Here is a 14106-nt window from a genome sequence, read left to right on the forward strand (position 1 = left end):
CGCCAAACAAACCAGCTACAATGTGGAGATGCTGTTTATATCGGCTCCCCGTCAAGCAATTGGGATGTTTGTAAGGACATCTGTGCCCATGCTATGGGACTCCCTGGCATAAGGAGCCCCACGCCACCCACTTGGGGGCAGCAAGGACAGCTCTATGGAGAAGAGGAAAAGCAAGCGCATCCCACCCTGGGGTACCTTTACCAAGAGCAATGTCAGGATCCAACACACTGCGAGGGTTCTCACTAACTAACGCTGCTTTTTGTTATATCCCAGGAAGTGTGGTGTCACCCTCCATGTGGCAGCAGATCCATGATGCCCTGGCGAGCATCAGCCACCTCTACCCACCACAACCCTTATATTCTCATTCCTTCCACAGGGAACCCTATCAACAACACACTGACTGGGGTGTATGGTACAGCAATACAGAGCTTTACATTTCCAGCGCTGTCCTCTTCCTCAAACTTAACACCCAATTTCTTCTCTTTCCCACTGGTGCACAGTGACGACAGGTTTCCAATGATCTGCCACAGCAAACCCTCAAATCTTTCCCCCCCTCGTATCTTTCCAACTAACATAACACTCATTCATGAGTATGAATAATTCCCTACAATTCCTCTTTGGCTCGTCTGCCGTTACATCACCCTGTCTGCGTGGGCAGCGAGTATTTCTGGCTTCTCCTTGACTCCAGCTCTTTTCAAGCCACCTCACCTCTTTCCTCAGTAACAGTCATTGCCATCACAAAATGGGAAGATTCGTCGAACTATTGGAATTCAGCGCATTTCAAACAGCATTTTATGCAGCACAGGACTTCAAAGCTGCCACAGGACCTGGAAGCCAAGACCTCAAAAGGTATTTTGATCCCCTTGTGAAGGAATCACTTGGAAGTATCTAATTCAAGAAAATAAGAGCAACCTAAATCACAGAAAAGAATCCTAGAATAGTTTGGGTTGGAAGGAACCTCAAAGCCCATCCAGTTCCACCGCCCTGCCATGGGCAGGGACATCTCCCACCAGACGAGGTTGCTCCAAGCCCCATCCAACCTGGCCTGGAACATCTCCAGGAATGGGGCAGCCACCACTGCTCTGGGCAATGTGGGACAGGACCACACCACCCTCACAGGGAAACATTTCTTAGCAGTATCTCATCTCAACCTCCCCTCTTTCAGCTTAAAACCACTCCGCCTCATCCTCTCCCTGCACTTTGTGATCAAGTCCCTTCCCAGCTTTCCTGGAGCCCCTTTCAGTACTGAAAGGCTGCTCTAAAGTCTCCTCGGAGCCTCCTCTTCTCTGGGCTGAACAACCCCAACTCTCTCAGCCTGTCCTCATACGGGAGATGCTCCAGCCCTCGGATCATCTTTGTAGCCTCCTCTGGACACACTGGCAATGACTGTCGAGTTCTACGTTGGCCAAAACGCATCTCACGCGTGCTCCCCAAGTTATCGTTCATTCCAAAAAAGAGCTCAGCTCCCATTTTTCCTGGAAGCTGAGCCTCACATTTCACATCACAGTTTACCGACCTACAAGCTGTGTTAGATGGAAAACATCGACATTATTTACATAGTCGAGAGGATCTTGTTTCTTGTCACCGCAAATGCTGAAAAGCTCTTCCAGCAGGAAGGTTTTCTGCAGGATGCTGGTGGTCAGGGCTCCAAGATTCTTCATCTGAGTTATGATCTATCCTATAGGCCATGGATTAAGAGTGTATACACTCAGATAACACACACAGCCCTGGTGTAGGCTTGCTTTTACTGCCTTTGTTAGGGTTAGCCTCAGCTGGAGATGTTGCAGCTAAACAGGCATTCCTTTAAGAAATCGCTTGTTTATGAAAAGGAAAGTATTTTCCAGCATACATAAAGATTTTAAAGACCCGTGATTTGGGGGGAAAAGACACACAACGCAATAAATTCCAGTAAATCAGATAATAATATATATTAATAAACAGTAATATCAATAAAAATAACTCCTAACATACCCCACTTTGTGAAGATTTTATCACAGCTTGGGTTTTAAATAACAGCACTTAAAAGGAGGGAAGAAACTTGGGAAACTGCTTTTCAATTAGCCCTAAACCATTTCTCTTCCCAGAGAAGGTTTTTCCTCCAGTCACAGAGGAGATGCTGAAATGTTTGGTTTCATTCTTAAGGCTTTTCCTGCTGCTATTCAAAAATTATAGGAATTATGATCAAAAGATTCCAGCCTGTGTCTAATCACAGAATCACCAGGTTGGAAAGGACCCACTGGATCATCGAGTCCAACCATTCCTAACACTCCCTAAACCATGTCCCTCAGCACTTCATCCACCCGTTCCTTAAACACCTCCAGGGAAGGCGACTCCACCCCCTCCCTGGGCAGCTGTTCCAGTGCCGATGACTCTGTCTGTGAAGAATTTTTTTCTGATATCCAACCTGAACCTCCCCTGACGGAGCTTCAGGCCATTCCCTCTTGTCCTGTCCTCTGTCACTTGGGAGCAGAGCCCAGCTCCCTCCTCTCCACAACCTCCTTTCAGGCAGTTGTAGAGAGCAATAAGGTCTCCCCTCAGCCTCCTCTTCTCCAGGCTAAACAACCCCAGCTCTCTCAGCCGCTCCTCGTCAGACGTTCTCCAGCCCCTTCACCAGCTTTGTTGCTCTTCTCTGGACACACTCCAGAGCCTCAACATCCTTCTTGTGGTGAGGGGTGCAGAACTGAACACAGTATTCGAGGTGCGGTCTCACCAGTGCTGAGTACAGAGGGAGAATAACCTCCCTGGACCTGCTGGTGACCCCATTTCTGATCCAAGCCAAGATGCCGTTGGCCTTCTTGGCCACCTGGGCACACTGCTGGCTCATGTTCAGTCGGCTGTCAACCAGCACCCCCAGGTCCTTCTCTTCCGTGCAGCTCTCCAGCCATTCTTCCCCCAGTCTGTAGCGCTGCACAGGGTTGTTGTGCCCCAAGTGCAGGACCCGGCATTTGGCCTTGTTGAACCTCATCCCATTGGTCTCGGCCCAGCAGTCCAGCCTGTTCAGATCCCTTTGCAGAGCCTCCCTACCCTCCAGCAGATCGACACTTCCTCCCAGCTTAGCGTCGTCCGCAAACTTGCTGAGGGTGCACTCGATGCCTTCATCCTAACTTCCTAAGGCAGCTCCTTCCCCTGCAGCTGTTGGGCTGATCCCCACTTTTTGCCCTTCACATAAGGTAGGGAGGCAAATCTTATCTTACAGATAAGGACTTGAGACAGAGCAGAGAAATTTCCTGTAATCACACAGCCAGTATGATTTTTTTTTTTTGATTCAAAGGCAAAGGTGGCACAATTACATCAGGAGACATTTGCACCGAAGCAGACAGACAGAAAGCGCAGGAGAAAGGCAGAGCTCCGGAAAGTATTTCCTGCAGCACTTCCTAACCAGGGTGCTGGTGGTGGGGGGAAGAATTTGGACAAAAGCAACAACAAATCCTTCGGAACTAAAGAAAACCTTCTATCGCAAGCAAAACGCAAACACATTCTGCAATCCTGCCCTTGTTCTAGCAGAGCAGCTCTCTGCCTTGGTTTGCAAGCAGGAGAAAGAGGTTCTTCTTGGAAATAGGGGTGTGAGTGCCACAGTTGGACCCCGCGCCTTCTGCTCCCTGCGTAGCTGCTCAAGCTGGTGATGGAAAAATAACGGAGCAACCCTTGGTTTTGGCAGTACCCACTGATTTCATAACAAGCAGCAGCCCTATCTTGCAAAACCAGGTTTTATTCAAGGGAAAAAAAAAGGTGACCTTGAGATTGATATCCGCCTGAGGAGTCCCTGGAGGAGAAGCCAGCAGATGGTGCTCAAGGATGGAGCCAAAATGGGATGCTTCTGGGTACCCCAACACACAGGAAACCCGAAGCCATCGACCCTGAGCTTTTGTGATTCACACAAGGGAAATCCACAGAGCAGTTCTGAAATTAGGGGTAGGAACGGCCAAGCTGAAGCGCATCCACAGAAAAGATCTCCAAAATTTCACCACGCACTGCCTACCTCAATGAATTTTTTTTTTTAAGGGTCCCAAGCCAAGATCGTTATTCTAGAGATGGGAGGATGTCAAGGTCCCCATTGCATTCCGACAACAAAATTGCACACAGGGCTTTTTTTTGTTGTGGGTGGAAAGAGAATTCCTCAAAACTCTTTTCCTGACTCATAGCATTAATCACATCTAGTCATTATTACACCAGGGAGGATATCTTGCTAAACTTAGTCCCAACTGCCTCTAGAAGTTACCAACTTCAGACTTCTACCTATTGTCAGAGAGGGTTTATTTGGTGTTTGGGGATGGGAAGAGGCCGGTCCCCTTTCCAAGGGGTTTTTCCTCACACCCAGAACATCACAGCAGCCACAGTGGGGACCTACCCATGTTCAAGGTCACTTCCATGGCAGATGAGGACCACGGTGCAAGGGGATCGCCAACACAAGCAGATGGAATTGCTAAAGGAATGATTGCCTGATCTAGTGGGACGTGTCCCTGCCCATCACAGGGGGGGTGGAACCAGATGATCTGTAAGGTCCCTTCCAACCCAAACTATTCTATGATGCAATGAAATCACAGAATCACAAGGTTGGAAAGGACCCACTGGATCATGGAGTCCAACCATTCCTAACACTCCCTAAACCATGTCCCTCAGCACTTCATCCACCTGTTCCTTAAACACCTCCAGGGAAGGTGACTCGACCCCCTCCCTGGGCAGCTGTTCCAGTGCCCAATGACTCTTACTGTGAAGAATTTTTTTCTGATATCCAACCTGAACCTCCCCTGACGGAGCTTCAGGCCATTCCCTCTTGTCCTGTCCCCTGTCACTTGGGAGAAGAGCCCAGCTCCCTCCTCTCCACAACCTCCTTTCAGGCAGTTGTAGAGAGTAATAAGATCTCCCCTCAGCCTCCTCTTCTCCAGGCTAAACAACCCCAGCTCTCTCAGCCGCTCCTCGTCAGACTTGTTCTCCAGCCCCTCACCAGCTTCGTTGCTCTTCTCTGGACACACTCCAGAGCCTCAACATCCTTCTTGTGGTGAGGGGTCCAGAACTGAACACAGTATTCAAGGTGCGGTCTCACCAGTGCTGAGTACAGAGGGAGAATCCCCTCCCTGGCCCTGCTGGTGACCCCATTTCTGATCCAAGCCAAGATGCCATTGGCCTTCTTGGCCCCCTGGGCACACTGCTGGCTCATGTTCAGTCGGCTGTCAACCAGCACCCCCAGGTCCTTCTCTTCCGTGCAGCTCTCCAGCCATTCTTCCCCCAGTCTGTAGCGCTGCACAGGGTTGTTGTGCCCCAAGTGCAGGACCCGGCATTTGGCCTTGTTAAACCTCATCCCATTGGTCTCAGCCCAGCGGTCCAGAGAATGATTGTGAGTGGAAGAGGAAGAGAAAAATAACCCCACCCTGAAATGCCCTCAGCATCCTGCCTGGCTGCTCTCTCCTCCTGTGCACCAGATACAAACCCACCTTTTGGAAAGGAAAACCTTTCAGCTTGGTTATTACAGTCATAAAGGCAATGGGATGAAAACTTAAGACCTCTCGTAGTCTCATTTAATCACGGAAGCACCTGGTAAAAGTCACTTCGATATTAAAACCATATTAAGACAAATTCTGCATCGTGAAAAGACTAAAATACTAATGTCCAAGTTAAATGTGTTCTCAATTGAGCTGTGACAGGCACACAACGCAGATCATAAGCATTTTGCCAGTATTGTTACATTACTTATCTCCCTCCAATCCTCTGTCTTGGCTGGTTTTCACTACCATTCTGGGGCAGCTGAAGCTTTCCTGTGTTTTATTTTGCTTTTTTTCTCCCATCACCTCACAGAATGGTTGGGGTTGGAAGGGCCCTCTGGAGATCACCCAGTCCAACCATCTGCTCAAGCAAGGGTTGCCCTGAGCAGGTTGTGTAGGAACGTGTCCAGACAGGTTTGGATATCTCCAGAGAAGGAGATTCCACAACCTCTCTGGGCAGCCTGTAAAAGAAACGCTTAAAGAAACCCTCGATACCACACAAAAAACTCTGTTTTTTGAAGGTTATCCAGTCTAACGGCCATACAGATCCCAGCTGTCTTGTGCTAAAATGACCAACCCATACCAGTTTCAAGTGGCAGTGCGAAACTAGAACCACCGGACTCTACTCAGCAGAGGTAATTCTTCCTGAGTGCTCTTCACAGGTGACAGGAGGGTTGAGATACGCCGGAGAGGCGACAGGCTCAAAGCCCAAAGGCAGGAGAAGATGCGGGGCAGCCTGTGCCCGCCCTTTCAGGAGGAGGCTGGCAAGAGTGGAAGCGCCCGCGGCCAAGTGCCACTGCCGTAGGCGTTGTCTTGGTGCTACCACGGCATCCCTAGTTGGTCCCTCCCACCTCATAGCTGAATTAAGGAGGGAAATAATTCAGTTTGGACGCTTCTGCCAGCAAAGTTAACTGCCTTTGGATGCATTTTATCCCTTAGCATCTATCCCTCACCCACCTTGGCCACGGTTACGTGTTTATCATTGCTTTCTAGAGGACCCTATCTCCTCCACCGCCTGTCCAGCTGCCCACCGACACCCAGCAAGGAGATGCAGGCTCACTTATTATTTGGGAGCATCCTGCCCTTCGGCTCCAGCTCACAAGGTTTGGCGATGGGGATAGATTGAAAGGTCTTAGGTGGCAGTTCTTGCTTTCGGGGGGCACAGCTGGGGTTGTGTTTGCCCCGGATCCCTCTGCGAGGTCGGCGCTCGGGCTCCGCAAGCGCCAAGCCAAGCACCATTTCTAAAACGAGCTATTGCATCAGTTCAAGGGCTCAGCACTTTCCTGAAGCATTCCAGCTATTTCTTTATGTGGCTAGTCTTTCAAACAGCACAAACCCCAGAGCAAACATAATAAATCCCCATTTGAAGCGAGGAGAATTTGGCTATTCGATTCCAGAGACACCATCTTAGTTTCAGCCTTATATGGAACCAAACAAGGGCGAGATAAGAAATAATGTTTCCATACTGCCATTTCTTGCAAAAAAACAACCCAGCCCAGACTGAAATGTTTAACTTTGGCCCCTGACACGCTGTCGCTCAAGGCAGAGAAATAAAAGTAACCCCCAAATGTGCCCTTCAGGCACAAAAGGTTAAAGATATTTTTTCCACAGCTCTTAAGTTTAAAAAAAGAAATAAATCACCACCTAAGAACTTGCAAACTTTTACTCCAAACTTTCCACTAAACTATATACACCGTAAAATATTTATCCTTATAAATAAAAGTTACCCCTTAGCATAAGTTATGCTATAACACAATCCTCCCACTTCTTCCTCTCCATCTGGGCAGGTAAAGAAAAATAAAACAACCTCTGGACGTGGAAATAGGAAATTGCACTGCGAGACTCTCTCTCCCTGCACCGCTGCTCATAACTTCATAATTTTCCAGGGGAAGAGGCTGAGCGTTTTCAGCCTTGAGCATCCTCAAACAGCACTTTGCCAGAGCCCTCAGTAACTTGGTACGGTCCTTGGAGCATCCTGGCTCCTGCAAACATCCAAGCCCAGCCCTTCCAGACCAAAAGGCATAGTTAAATCAGCCGGACCTCTCAGGGCTTTATTTTTTTTGTATATACAACTTCGCCCCGATAACAGGGAGAAGTCTTTTGGAGATAGCGAGGCCGGCGCGGGAAGAGGAAGCCACCCAGCGCAGAGGCATCCCCAGGGGCGGAGGGGACCACGTGTGATGAGCAGCTCTGACCTCAGCCCCGGGAACGCCAGCACCAACCATCTGGATCCCATTTGCGACGCCGGCTCGCCCGGCCCCCCGGCACTCCTGCGCCAACCACCTCCTCCAGCCTCGCTCAGACCCACAGCAGCCGTCTCACGGGGACCATCGAACCCCTATTTCCCTTCCCCTGCCGGTGCTTGCACCCCACCAAGCAAGGCGAGCAGGGACTGGGAAGGCTGAGCAGTGCCGGCACGCCATGAAGCAAGGGTGAGAGGCGCTTGGAAGTGGAAAAACCTGGAACAAGCAACTTTTTTTGGGATTTCACTCAGGGGTAAGTGCTGCTTAGCGTGCAGGAGCCCTTAGCTTGGTCTCGGCAGCTGTTGTGCTTCCCCTGCTTGACAGGGCATTAGCCTTTTGGGAGTTTTCAAGGAGTTTTGGACAAAACCCATCCCTTGCACAGAGCGGTGCCTTCAGAGGAAAGCTACCCTCAGGCTCCTGTTGCGCTTGGAAAAGCAGGGCAGTGCAGCTGGCTCGCTTACACCGGGAGCCTCCGCAGGTGCACGGAGGCACTCCTGGCCCCACGGGTGCAGGAGAATTAACTCTGCTTGGTGCTTTTGAATCAATTTAATTCCACAACTGCTGTAGGATAGTGTTTGATGTCTTGAAATCCCTACAGCAGCAGCTTGATGGGGTGGGAGCGGGATGCCCTGGGAAGCAATGGGATATTGGTTGCGCCCCAATGAGGGCATGTAGCGGTTCGGGGATCTGCTTGGGCACAAGGAGGTCGGTGTATGAACGGGACCCTGCAAGGAGTGCAGCTAAGTGGGTATCCCGCTGCCCCTTTCCTACTCCCAAGGCACATCCCCAGGGGTGGAAGTCGTTTGGTAGCAGCCTTCAACCCTCCTGCCTCAAGGTGAGATAAGATGAACTGGCCAGAGATGCTCCATGCAGGTCCTGCTGCTGGCATCGTCCCTGCTGCTCCAGCTTCAGGGACCCGTCCTTAACCCATCCACCAGAGGAAAACTGGCCATGCATCAGATATTTTTCCTGAGGGCTCTCCAGCCTTCAGTGGAGACACCTCCCCTCTCCACAGCCTCCATCGCTGCTCCCAGCCCTTTCCCCCTGTAGCCCGAGTCGCCCTCGGCTCCCCTGGGCTTTCCGTACAACGATGCTCTTGCCGAGGGGGCGGCTATGACTAATCCTGGAGACACCCCGCCACCATCCCTCTTGGCTCGGAAAAGCCCTCCCCTTCCCAGCCAGAGCCCAGGGTGAGAAACAGTTGCAGCCAAGTTGGTTTCCTGACCAGGCACAGGGGCCAAAACTGGCTGGAGCGGAGGTGGCCAAAGCCACTTTGGTTCCAGTGGGTGCAATGGGAAACTCTCAGCTCATTTCTGGTCGCTGCGATGACTCATGGGTGCTCTCAGGGGAGGAATGTTGGCGTTTTTCAAACTTCTGGCTTTACCCCATGACTTAATGGTTTAGAGGGGGAAAAAAAAAAGAAGAAAAGAAAAAAGAAATCAATATTTATGGTCGGATAATTACTGTGCTGTTTCTGGGGCACAACCAGCCAGTTTAGGAGCTTTGTGGAAGCCAGAGAGATGTCTCCAGCTGGAGGCTGCTGCAGAGAGCTGGGAGACTCCAGGGTCATGTGGGAATGCAGCGGCAGAGCAGAAACCCAACTCTGCATCTCCCCGGCACCATCCCTTGGCTCACCAGTACCAGATCCCAGGGAAACGGGCTTTCCCTCCTCAAACCTACACTCTCATTTCAACCTGGTCTTTGCAGAGAGGTCGACTATATCTAGGACTCTGCTGGTGCTTGAGTCGGGACCAGAGGGCTGCACACCACATTGTCATTCATTCATTCCCTTTCCATTTTTCAGCAGTTTCCCCAATTCCCCTCCTAGGTTTTTTTTCCAAGCCTCTTTATAATTTTCCATTCAAATGCGTTGCCTTTCCCCGATTTCAGGGTGAGCTAAGCCAGCCCCCACTGTATTCCCAGATGTCAAGGAGAAAAAAAAAACGTTCTTCCCCTCCTGACTTCTCCTACGTGCATGTCTGGGAACATCCTATTCCTTCCAGCAGTGCAAACTCTGGTAACTGCACAGTCTTGCCAGCCTTGGATTGCATCCTCCCAGCCTGGATGCGTTTGATTTGCAGGAAGGGGACAAATCTGCCCCCGTGTTGGGCGTGCACAGCAGCGGAGCTGGCTGGGGGTGCCACTGCATGCCTGCTCTCCACCGTGAATCATTGCCAACCTCACCACTCTCTGTGTCCATCACTTTTTCCACCTTTTTAAGTGATCTGCATTCCACATTAAGGAGTAGATTTGTTTGGGTGGAGAGATTCTGGGAGGCTTTGGTTACTTTACATAAAGAGTCATTGATCTCGGAGGGAGTTCCCCCTTTTTTTTTTTTTTTAGCAAATACTCCCTTTCCTCTTATTAACCACTCTATTTTCGTCTCAGTCTTCAGATGAAGAAAACAACCAGATTTTAAGCCAACAGCTTGCTTATAAGAACAGAAATGAATATGTGATTCATTAAATGCTAGCACCCAGGGAACTTGCCCATGTAGGATATAAATGCAATATAACTCAGTCACTTTGTTGAATGCTGGTTTTCAAAACCAGAAATCGACTGCTTTGCAAAACCGGGAATATTTTCCACCCTTCTAAGCTTGCTTGCTTCTAATGCTCAGGTCTCCTTTTGTAGGAAGAAACGTTTTCGGCAGCAGCCCTCAACCCAACAATCCTCCCCTTCCCAGTGCCATCAATGCCAGAATGGGAATGGTTAACAGAAACCCTTCCAGAGAGCTGGTGTAAATGGAATTGGCTCCGCTCACTTCCCCGGAGCTGTGAATAAATTCAAAATCTGTCCCATACGACTCATCTAAGTACCCAGAAACAGCCTCGCTCCTGTGTAGGCTTTGTGGCCAGGCGATATTTGGTGCCATACGACGAAGAGGTGGCCAAGATAGAGGCTTAGGATGCTTACCTCCCTTTTCAAAGTTGACTGAGCTATTTCATGTGGAAATATCACCGTGTTGAACCTTCTAGGTGCCCAAATCACCGCCACAAACAGCTTTTGGCTAATATTTTCCCCAGCTCAGAGCTCTTAACAGAGTAGATATGCTTAAGGGAGATTCATCCAGCTGAGAGAGAGGAGCGTGAATCACCTCCAGAGGGCAATCTGTGCTATCATGGCTTTGTATGAGAATTTCAGGAGATCTTTCTTCTCCCTGCTTCCTCCACAGCCACAACTGTACGCACAGCCCACTATCGGGGCTGCGATTAGTTATTCTAGGTGGCCAGCGTCCACTTTCGAGCCACCGACAAGGCTTACGGCAGCCTCGTGGCTTCACTGCTGTCTTACAAGGACATGCATATGGCAGAGAAAAGCCAAGTCCAGGGGATTTAAGGCTGAGCAATTTGATTGGGAAACAAGGTGGTGGTAAGGCATGGGGAGATCTCCACAAAGCAAAGGGATGAAGGCTGGGGCCCCTTGGTTTTGACCCCGACATCCCCGTGGAGCAAACTTGTATAGGGCTCTAAGGACAGAAGCTCTGCCAGGGGAGGTTCAGGTTGGATATCAGAAAAAAATTCTTCACAGAAAGAGTCATTGGGCACTGGAACAGCTGCCCAGGGAGGGGGTCGAGTCGCCTTCCCTGGAGGTGTTTAAGGAACGGGTGGATGAAGTGCTGAGGGACATGGTTTAGGGAGTGTTAGGAATGGTTGGACTCGATGATCCAGTGGGTCCTTTCCAACCTGGTGATTCTGTGTGACACAGCATTTCATGTCCCACACCATCTGCAGGACAATGCTTTGCCCTCCCTCTGGTCCTGCTTGACCCCCTCACAAGAAAGCTGTTGAGCCCTAAGTGCAAATCCACATCTTTCTCCCAGTACAAGATGATCCACCCCACAAACAAAGGGAATTTAGGTCCGCAATTGCTTTGCAAGCTTCTATTCAAGCTATTTTTGGGGGATGCTCCCAGGACTGGGCAGGAAAATCGGGACTGGGCAGGAAAATCGGACCACCCATACTTTGGTTGAGGGCAGTGAGACATCCCAAAGGTCTCTCGCCGTGCCAGCTAGCAAAGCTGCAGAGGCTGCCCAAGGCCAAGCCCAAACCCAGGCGGTTTGTGCTCGGGAAGAACACACAAGTCATGACTCTTCCTGCCACAGTTACTTGGAGCGCTCCGTCCTTTCCCCGTTTCCCTCCCCGCACCAACTCTGCCACGGAGAGGGAGAGCTGATGAGAACAGACTTGACAAATAAATCACTAGTTTCAGATTTCCTGCTTAATGACACCAAGAGTCAGTTCTGCTCAGCTCAGCCCTTTAGCATCGAGGCAACTACAAAATGCCAACATAGAAACCCCCTCAGACCGATGGAGTTGTGCTATCTGTCCCCTTTCTTTTACAAAGCAGAGAAAGACATAGCATCAGCGCCTGAAGAGATGCCCATCTGGGAGTTCAGATTTAAGATTTACTTTGCAACAAGTAATTAATTGCCTGCCATAGCACCCATCCATGTCTATGCATGACACGCTTCACATCTCTATTCCCATCAAAGCCATAGAAACATCCCCTCCTCTCTCTCAAACCCAAGCAGCCCAGCTGAGAGGCACATGTCATGAATCCAAGTGATATTTAACAGCTGTAGCAATTTTTCCCTGTCTTTTACACGTCGCTTTTTCAGGTCTTCTCATCCGCTTTGCGCTTTTATAGATCTTACTTTAACTACACTCCAGCGACACAACACGCAGAAATGAATGATCGCTTTGAAAGCGAAGACCCAACATCCACTCAAATAAAAATAAAAGATGTAAAATGTCAGATTTTATGCACAGAGAAGCATGCAATAAGCAAAAAAAAAATAATAAGAAAAAAAAAGGCTGCTGGGAAAAGTATTTAAGGAAATCACTTCATTGTGTTAGTGGCAGGAATGATTGCCTTTTGAAAGCTTTATTGGTAACAGATGGATATCTTCTGATGAAATGGGGAACATACTCTAATATTAAGGCGTCCAAATGCTATTTAAGCTCCAGACAGACATAAACCCTTCAGATTATTGACGGCTACACGAGTTGTCTTTTAGCACATGAATTAAGGGACTGATCCCCAGGTTTTGGTACAAGGTTTTAACAGCTCAGGAAAATTACTTGCCTTTACTAAAAGCATTCAGGAGTCAGATTTTCCAGGTTTTTTTGGGGTTTTTTTGGTTTTTTTTTTTTTTCCCAGATGGCAGTGGTTATAGCAAAAGCTCCACCAGAGCTTTCACCCCTCAGGATTGCAAAGAACTTCTTAAAAAACAACAAAAAAAAAGAAGTCCAGGATGAAATTATCTTATAGAAAATAAGTGTGGGGAGGCTCTGGCTCAGATTACCCAGAGAAGCTGTGGCTGCTCCATTCCTGGAGGGGTTCAAGACCAGGCTGGATGGGGGTTGGAGCCCCTGATCCAGTGGGAGGTGGAACTGGATGGGCTTTGAGGTCCCTTCCGACCTAAACCATTCTGTGATCCTATACCAACACATTATCAAAAGTAACAACAAGCCAAGAGAACAAAGTTATGAGACTGATAAATGCCATAATCAAGAACCAAACTGAATTATAGTAAAGAATTAAAGTGATGCAGTACAAGCTCACATCCCTGGTTTTATCCTCCACCCCCTGCACACTACTGCCAGCTCCAGCTTTTGTGACCAGCAGGAATTCGGGAGACAAAGCCAAAACACATTGAGAAAAGCAAGCATTTGTGCCTCGTTAAGGCAAACCGAGCAAGACCTACCCCCAAACAACAAAAATCACATCATTTGCCACATTAAACCCACTTCTTTCTCCTTCTCACCAAACCAGACACTTACTGTTAGTTCAGTCAGACTGGATTTGAGCAGGGTTTTACTTCAATCCTCCCAAAAAGAACGTTATCCCTGCAAAAAAAAGAGCTGCTTTCCTCACTGTGCCTTCTTAAGGACCACCCCCAACAGGAAGGTCATCTCCTCACCCACCCTTTCTGCAAGGACCCAACTCCTCCTCCTCTACCAACAAAGGTGCTGTGGATGGGAGGATAGAAGGGACACCTGTGCTTACATCTTCCTCTCCTCCAAAAATTGTCAATCAGCATCAAAACAGCTCTTTTTCTTTTTTTTTTGGTAAGGGTTTGCTTCTTCTTTCCCTCTAATAACTGATCATCTCTTATCTTCTCTAATAACTAATCATCTCCTATGATAACTAATCATCTCCTATGAATCATCTCCTATGGTTTTGGGGAAGCACGATGCTAAAACTCATCTCTTGTTGGCGAACGAGTCCCTCTGATTTCATATAACCAAAAATATCACAATAGTGGGCCCAGAGAAAGCTGGGAATAAATCTGGAGGCCTCCTAAAAAAAAGCTAAAATGGAAAATAAGGCTACTAAAAAAACACAGGCAACTTATTATTGCTTGAAAAAGACATTAT

The 14106-nt window shown here is 48.9% G+C and overlaps 2 protein-coding genes across 8 annotated transcripts in view; one reads left to right on the forward strand and one right to left on the reverse strand.

The window, feature by feature from the left end:
• Positions 1 to 13631, reverse strand: part of MLPH (melanophilin) — a 63783-nt gene extending 50152 nt beyond the window's left edge. The window contains exon 1 of the mRNA XM_054070626.1: positions 13510 to 13631. The gene's annotated coding sequence lies outside the window, so the exon portion shown is untranslated. The remainder of the gene's footprint in view (positions 1 to 13509) is intronic.
• The window catches only part of COL6A3 (collagen type VI alpha 3 chain), a 67618-nt gene continuing 61203 nt past the window's right edge, over positions 7692 to 14106 (forward strand). For 2 of the 7 annotated variants that reach the window (XM_054070614.1, XM_054070616.1), the window contains exon 1: positions 7692 to 7976. The gene's annotated coding sequence lies outside the window, so the exon portion shown is untranslated. The remainder of the gene's footprint in view (positions 7977 to 14106) is intronic. The other 5 variants (XM_054070617.1, XM_054070618.1, XM_054070619.1 and 2 more) reach the window with 5 other exon arrangements.

This window comes from Cuculus canorus, chromosome 6 (assembly GCF_017976375.1).
Source record: "Cuculus canorus isolate bCucCan1 chromosome 6, bCucCan1.pri, whole genome shotgun sequence".
Classification (NCBI taxonomy): domain Eukaryota; kingdom Metazoa; phylum Chordata; class Aves; order Cuculiformes; family Cuculidae; genus Cuculus; species Cuculus canorus.